The 6,000-nt window shown below is 34.5% G+C and overlaps 1 long non-coding RNA gene across 2 annotated transcripts in view; it reads right to left on the bottom strand.

Annotated features, from left to right (window-relative positions):
* Positions 1-1,466: 1,466 nt before the first annotated feature.
* The window catches only part of LOC134757514 (uncharacterized), a 115,026-nt gene continuing 110,492 nt past the window's right edge, over positions 1,467-6,000 (bottom strand). For both annotated transcript variants that reach the window (XR_010131580.1, XR_010131579.1), the window contains exon 5: positions 1,467-1,554. This is a non-coding gene — a long non-coding RNA (uncharacterized lncRNA). The remainder of the gene's footprint in view (positions 1,555-6,000) is intronic.

Below are 6,000 nucleotides of genomic sequence, written 5' to 3'. Positions count from 1 at the left end.
AATATTTGACTATAACATTATAATATGAAAGATCGTTCAATAAAATACTAGGTGGTACAAGTTGCTTGATTATTATGATGAATGTCAAAAGTATGTAATGTGGTATTTAATACAGTTCAGTGAGTGATGAGTTAGTAACATCATATTTTCTCAGAGGAACAAAATAGAAGACCAGGAAATTCAAAGAAAGTCTGATAATTTCTAACAATACAACATTCAAGAATAAAACAGAACAATAGATTTGAATCTATATGTATTTTGCTTGTAACACAAATCTCTCATGGAAAACAAATAAATTAAAAAGTCAGGAAGATTTTAACTGAAAAAATAATGTAACAAAATTCAGGAATATAACAGAAAAGACCTTATTATATTCATAAAAATATATAAGCTTCTGAAATGTTTGAGCATGGCTAAACCTGTAATTAATAACCAGCCCCTATATGTCAATTTAACTTTTTCAATCTTTTCACCTTGAAAATAGTCATGGCAATGCAACCTCACAAAGGTTCCATGAGGGTTAAAAGACAACTAGTTAATATATCTAGCAAAATCCCTGTTGTATAGCGTAAGCCTGATTATACCTTGGATCTGAATCCTAGATAAGCCTCAAAACACAAATCCTAGGAATTGTGATTTAGACATTGATTATCTTAGTGTGTATTTTTTAAAGCAAATAGATGATTTAATAAACATGTAGCATACAAAAGTAGATTAGGCACTGAAAATTTTTGAAGTACCTATATTATACATTCCCAGTAATCAGTGTGTGTGTGTGTGTGCACGCATGTGCACGCCCACACGTGCTTACATAATTTCAAAAGCTTCACAAAGCCCATTTATGGTCCTTAAGAACAACTGTATTATTTTGTAAAATAATTTTTCTTATTTTTCCCTAATATAAATGAAAATAAACCAAACAATTGACTTAAATCTTCTTCCTCCATAAAATCAAGAAAAAAAGATGATATAGAATACATCAGTGTTCTAGCTAGCAGAGTGAATATGTGAATATTTCAACAAGCAACATTTTTATTCTAGCACCTCAAAATGCATTAAATATAGTACAGGTACTATCAATTAAAGTGTCTGAAAATTAATTTCAACAAGGAGCAGAATCATGCAACTAATCACAGACAGATCTAAATAAATTAGTTCTTAATCATAGCTTTGAAAGGAGAGAAAAAGAAGGCAACATCAAGAAAGTCAAATTACCTTCCCTGGGGTGAAGACATAATAAAACATACAATAAATCAAGGGTTTAACTTCAATTTTGTTGATAAGATCATCACAAAGTTTTAATAATGATACTATATATGTTTTTCTCCAATCTTGCTTTTCAATATAATTGTTTATTGTTACATAAAGAGACACATTTGCCAAAGCCAGAGTGAAATCTGCATGCAGCCAAATGAAAGTGTTTGGGAGATAATGGGAAAAAACACTCTCTAGCTTCTCAAACTTACTTTATCTCCAGACTCTGTTGGAGCGCGGGGTGGGGAGACTCCCTTGCCATAGCTTCACATATGGAGGTTTTCCTCTTCTGCATTTTTTCTGTACGGAGAGATGGAAAAAAGTCATCCCAATATCTTTTCCTATTTAAGAGATCAAAGGTCAAAAACTTAAGGCAAAAATCTAGGAATTGACTCTGGCATTTCAGGAGTTTCTGTCCCATAGTTTTCATAAAAGTAAGCTCAATTTCTGCTTTATTAAAGGAGAAGTAAAACCAATCTGGTTTTGAATCCTGGCCTTTCTGCCCACTAGCTGTACGACTGGCCAACTTACTTAATCTTTCTGAATTTCAGTTTATTCAATAGGTGATTTAAAAAATAATTGTCTATATCTCATAGGGTTGTGGAGAGGATCAAATGAGATCATCCTCATAGCACCTTAACAATATTAAGAGTTATATAGTATTAATAGTTTTGTACTTACTGGCATTTAAATATTTATTTGCTGAAACATTTATTTTTATGGCTTTAATTACATTAGGCATCTTAACTCTCCACTAAAGCAATTGCTAGTGGTAGGATAGAGTTTGCTAAGCATTTGAATTTGAACAAGAAATGGATTTCTTTGATTTACCATGCTTTACACCACTACTTTTTTGATCTACTAGGCATACCCTAGGAATAACCTAGAGAATGTTATAATATAAAGGGTACACAACTGGAGAATGTCTGGGTGCATGCATTAAAACTACTACTCTAAGACTCTGCTCATAATTCCAAAGCATATCTCTCTCTCTGTGCATTTTATGCAACATATGAATAGTTTCCGCATCAAACCGTTTTCATACAGCAGCCAGTATCTAAGGTGAAAAATTAATCACAATTCCCTGGCTTAAAACTCTTTAGTATTGGCTTTTACCTTTTTCATCAATTCCAAATATCTTAGGAAAGCTTACAGAGACCTTCATGATTAGGCTATAGCTCATCCCTATATCCGTATTTCACTCTTCTCTATCTCTTGTATTCTATGCTATCTTCTACAATATGGGGCCTCATCCCCTATCCCTTGATCATTTTTCCCCTTTGGACCACTCTTTGCCTGGCTGCCTTTGAGTCATTCTTCAACACATGTGCTGCTGCTGCTTCTCTGAATTGCACACCTCAGGTATGCTGACAGAATATCCTATATATGACGTTGCAGAAGTAGCTCTGGATCTACTGTCTAATATTGAAATTATTCAACTATTTAATTTTTCCCACTAGACCATAAGAGCAGGATTTTTTTTTGCTAGTCACTGTATCCTCAACATCTAATACAGTGCCTGGCACATAGAAAATATTTTTTAAAACTAATATGAATGAATCATATAGCATTAACATTTTTATTATTGCACTTGTCTCCACACTTTGAGCCTTTAAAGAACATGAATAGTTTCAATAATTAAATGCAAAAGGTTTATATCGAATTTGGAATACTGTAGTTAGTTTCTTGAGGGCAGGAACCTATCTGACTTTGTGATTGCTGTTGTATCATTTAATACCCAACAGAGAACCTGGCACATAGTACGCACAAGATCAACATATGTTGAACAAATGAATTAAGATGCCTTTGACACTTAGAATCCAGAGAATCAAGAAAATACCAAATTACCCTGTACTACTAAATGTTAAGTAGTTCACAGACACTTAAAGCAATAATTAATGAATGAAGAAATGATAATGACCTTTCTAATAACCTCACGATTTCCTCAAGTTTGATCTGAATGGCTATCTAATAATTATTTTGAAGTCTTAAAGATGTAGGAATACATAGATCCCTTTCTTAGTTAGTACGCTTCATTTGTTTCCATTGTTTAAAGAAGAAGTAAAACATATGATATCTTCACAAAATACAGAGTAACAAGGAGGAACGTATTTTGTGAGGGGTGTGTGTGTGTTTGTGTGTGTGTGTGTAGTATTGTTCCATTCTGATATCCAGGTTAATTTGAAAATACCACATTTGGTTTCTTGGCATTTGCTAAGAAATTATACTCAAGGTGAATTTTGAAATGATTCATGTTGTGTAATCTGAAGAAACGACTGGTAATGATATTCCCCTATATTTGTAAGATACATTAATCTCCATCACGGCCAGTTAATTGTGTACATTTCCAGTTCCTGAACAACAAATATTTTAGAAAGATAAATAGCTTCTCTTTCTGGAAATTACTATATATGGACTTTTAAAGAAAATCTTGCTAGTTCTTATGGAATGCATGTCATTATAGAAAACTGTTACTTTAGAATGAAATGAGATCCATGTCTAAGCCAGAGAATGATGAAGAAAATGAGGTGAAGGAGAGGGTCTCAGGTGTCTTCCAGGAACCACTGAAGGATACATCAATAAGTAAAATAAATCTAAAAACTATTAAGTAACTAACAATACACCAGTATTCAAACATATGGGGGAGTGGGATCTCGGCTTGGGCCATCTGGATCTAGTAGTAAAATCATGCCACTGGGATTTTTGACTGTATTACTCTCTGTGTGCTCACTTTATTATCAGGAAGCATCATGCTACGTTAAGCTACTCTAAGCCTAACAACTTAAAACTTTGTTTTTTGTTTGGTTTTATTAATTTTAAAAAACAATTAGTTTTTTTTTGTTTTGTTTTGTTTTGTTTTGTTTTTGAGACAGGATTTCACTCTGTCGCTCAGGCTGGAGTGCAGTGGCATGATCATAGCTCACTGCAGCCTCGAACTCCTGGGCTCAAGCAATTCTCTTGCCTCAGCCTTCTGAATAGCTGGGACTACAGGCATGCACCACCACACCTAGCTCAACTTTTGATTTCAATGATGTATAATCATGCCCTCTCTAGCATCCATATAACCAAATCACAGTAAAGATAAGACATGTCTTGCTGTCATTCCAACAGGCAAGAGGGACAGTGTAATATGACAGGTCAGTCTAGGTTGTCATGATGATGAGACGGAAGAGGAAACATGCCTGATAACCTCCATAGAGATATATGAACTGAGGTGTAAATAATTCTTTAAAGAAAACAATGATTTTATAAAAAATAAAAATGAAATTTTTTGGAGACTTGGCATTTTATTAGGGGCTCACATACAGGGGAGAGTCCAGTGGTGACAGGCTGGACAGGAGAACCACCTGATGTACAGAATTGGTCCAGTGGTGATGGGCTAGACACGATATCTACTTTCCTACAGTCCATTGGTGGTCAGCTGGAAAACATATCCACCTTACATATGGTCCAGTGGCAGTGGACTGGACAGACAAACTGCAACTGCTTGCAAACAGCATGCAGTTTATATAACATTCTCACTTCAAACCTTCCCCTTAATGACCTTCACCTGGCAAACTTCATGTAATCCAAAACTTCGGGCCACAACTCTCTGTACAGCCGAGTTCTATGCAATGGGAAGCTCATAAGACCAACAAAAATAACAGATTTTGTGCAGTGAAGAAAGGATATGTGAATAGAACACCAAACTCATGCTACTTCAAACAAAGCAAGTTTACTTTCATCTGTTTATGTATTAGTCATCTGCTTGAGACTTTTATTGGAGATATTGATTTATTTTAAAAAAACTTGACAACCTCTAACATTGATTAGCTTAAGGTTCACTTCGAGTTTAAAGATTTCATTTGTTTCTGAAAGCAGGGCCAATAGTATCCAAGAAAAAAAATGCTAGTGGAAAGACTAACAGATATCCATTCCAAAATAAAAAAGATACCCATGGTAGGAGCTAATTTTTACTAATTAGTGGCTAAAAGTGATGTGATAGTCAAAAAGAGTCAAGGTTAAATATGTAGTGCCAAGACCCACTAATCTTTTCAAGTTATGATTACTTGTCCAAGAGCAAAAAATATCCAGGCAGTTGTGATCCTCTGGTTAATGCTGCTTCTGGGAACTCCTGAATCGGGTGGTAAATAGTTTCCCCAGATATCAAAAGTTTAGGTTTTATAAATTCAAGAAACCACATGTTCTTGTGAGGTTTTGCCTGATCCTGAGTTTCAATGGATGGTAAGGAGTAAGGAGGTCATCAAGAGTATGAACTCCTTCGCTTTTCTCTTTGGGAGCATCATTCCTGTAAGTTTCATCATGCAGGAATGTCTGCTTATGCCTAAAGCATGACTATGTCACCTCTATGTGCCATAGATAATGGTATTATTGATTATAGAGATCCCTTTCAAGCACTTAGTAGATACCAAACACTTTATTAAGAATTTATCAACCAAAATATGCCAAATATTATTTTCATCTTTTCAAATTAGAAATCTTAGAGCAGATAAGTTAACCACCCTGGCTAAATTCCAATGGCTAAGAAAATTCAAACCTCAAATTATTTCATTACAAAGTTATTTGTTTTCCCCCTTTACAACTCAGGCTTTTTTCAATTCTTTGTTTCTTATGTCCACAATAATTCCCACATATAATAAAATAGAAAGAAGAAGTTTTTTTTTTTTATTTTTATGGTTGCTCTCCTTCTCCTCCACCTTCTATTTCTTCTCCTCCTTCTCCTCTTCCTCATCCTCCCCCTCCCCC

This window comes from Gorilla gorilla, chromosome 18 (genome assembly GCF_029281585.2).
Source record: "Gorilla gorilla gorilla isolate KB3781 chromosome 18, NHGRI_mGorGor1-v2.1_pri, whole genome shotgun sequence".
Lineage (NCBI taxonomy): Eukaryota > Metazoa > Chordata > Mammalia > Primates > Hominidae > Gorilla > Gorilla gorilla.
The sequence above is the reverse complement of the archived record's forward strand: the minus strand, read 5'-3'. Positions and strand labels throughout refer to the sequence as shown.